Here is a 2,451-nt window from a genome sequence, read left to right on the forward strand (position 1 = left end):
GGTGTTTGAGATATGCATGGGATCCAAGAGATGATTGATTTATAATTGACCCCAGTAAGGAAGCTCTTTAAAGATCGATAAGCTCTTCATACCACAAGGAGGTTCCTCTCCATTCACCCTCCAAGCCTGAATCCACACTACAAGGCATAGGTCATTTTCCGACGAAAATACTGACGCTTTTTACATTAAATTTTTTTTTTTCACGGGCGCAAACGTCGCTATAAAAGTCGCTAAAAGCGTCGAAAAAGAACCGTCACTATAAATCGTTGCTATATAGCGACGTTTATGATCGTCACTATATAGCGACGATCATAAACGTCGCTATATAGCGACACTATTAATCATTGCTATATAGTAACACTGGTAAACGTCGCTATATAGCGACGATTAATAGAAATAAAAAAAAAGAATTAGTGGGGCTAAATAGGGCTTCCTATGGCCTTGTTTAGCCCCACTAATCCCTTTTTTTTTGGGGATAATTACAAAACAAAGTTTTTTTATAACAAAATTTCCCTTGCGAAAAGGGTGATACAAAATCGCTCAAATGAAATGATCAAGCAACAAAAGCATACACATGTCGAACATATACAACATTGTTTGTTACAAAATTACCCTTTCAAAAGGGCGATACAAAATTGCTCAAACGAGCAGATATACAAAATGACATACAGGGCGAAGAAAATGCAAACTGCTACTACCACTACTACTACTATTACTCATCCGAATCCGAATCGTCCTCATCTTGTTGGCTTGTTCCTTGGTCCTCATGAGCTGCGCCTTCTCCTTGATCCTCGTCACGTGCGTCTGATCCCTAGCCTTGGTGATCGCTCGCCTCCGATGATAGGACGCTTGAGCTTCGACCCTAAGAGTGAACCATATAAATCAAAAATTAGATTGGAACTTAAAGAATAAAACAATTTAAAAAGTGAGATTACAAGTAGGAGTAGACTTATACCATGCGAGCAGCCACCTCAGCCTAATCGACCGTCGCTTCCATTGCCTCTTGCTTAATAAACCATGGCTTTGTTCTTATCCGAAATGCGTGTCGCGTCTCTACATCTGTAGGAAGACGACCCATCGCAGCTTCCTGTGGATCCAATTTACGAGAGTTAGAGTTAGCTAAAGTGCATGTAATATGTAGTAAAACAAATAGAACAATACATTAAATGAGAAGAAGTAGACTTACCACGGTTGCCTCGAATGCCAACCGTCCGCCTGCACCAAAGTGCGAAGTACCTACGATGTCCAGCCATCTCTTCGCAGCCCTCCTCTGACCCTCGAACAATTTGGGATTGTCCCTATTCTGCTTCTCGAAGAACTTCCAATCAGCTTTGTCTGCCCAGCTGGGTTTAGCCAACCCCTTTGTGATGGAAGTATGCAAGGTTGATCTACGATGCTTCAAGACCAAACCCATGCGCTCTCACATATAATCCTCATTAAACTCCCAATTTGGTAGGTTAGGGTATTTTTGTTTTAATTCATCGATGACCGCTTGCTTCTTTTGGTCATCTTGATACCGCCAATCGGTAGCAATGCCACTTTTGAAGTGATGACTCATCAACCACCTCATGGTGGCCATCACTGCTTTGCCCTTTCTATCTTTTATTATCTCTCCGGCAACTATGATTTCATAGGAGAGATCCCCTGATGAGTAAGGAGGACTGATGGTAGCAGAGTCAAAAGGAGTGGAGCGAGGAGTAGCAGTGGGAGTAGAAGAGGGCAAGGGACCTGACTGATACTGTGTCTCCGGACAACTGGAGACCTGTAGGAACGTGAGTGTGCTGACTCGTCTACATCTCTCGAGCCAGCACAACATAAGCTGCCCTTCCTACTCTTCCTTCCCTTATGAGAGGCATGCGCAGGTGACGACCCCTCGGTCGAAGGGGCATGAGGGTACTGCCTCCTCATTGCTCATCTGTGCTACAAACTCGTTGGGACTCCCGACAAAGCCATGCGCAGCTAGCAAAGGAGTTCCCCGAGGGGTAGTCGCAGGATATGTTCATGTGTCCTCCTCCCTCCATCATTATTCCAAATAAATAAATAGTATCTCACCAACAAAAGAATCTGGTGCATGGATTGGAGAGATTCCCTTGTTACACCAAGTGATGGGCAAGACTTTTGGTGAATGACCATTTTCCATCATTATGGTAATCTTTAATGAATTGAAAGAGGTGCACTCATGACAGTTTACACACACATAGTTGAAATGGTAGTAAGTGCATGCTTGATTCATGACTGATAGTAAATCTATGTAAATAGAGATAATCAATTGGGAAGTGTCTTTACTTTGGATTGAGATTCAACCAATGCAAGATCCTATACATGCTCCACTTACAAGATTTATCTAGTTTGCAAAATAGCTTTATCAAACAATTACATGTCTACAACCAAAGGGTCTATGATCAATGCACTTATACGATTATATGTTTGGTTGGTTGCTTGGAGAAATGG

This window comes from Dipteris shenzhenensis, chromosome 29, assembly GCF_047967505.1.
Source record: "Dipteris shenzhenensis isolate YYH24624 ecotype China chromosome 29, Dip_SZ_1.0, whole genome shotgun sequence".
NCBI lineage: Eukaryota > Viridiplantae > Streptophyta > Polypodiopsida > Gleicheniales > Dipteridaceae > Dipteris > Dipteris shenzhenensis.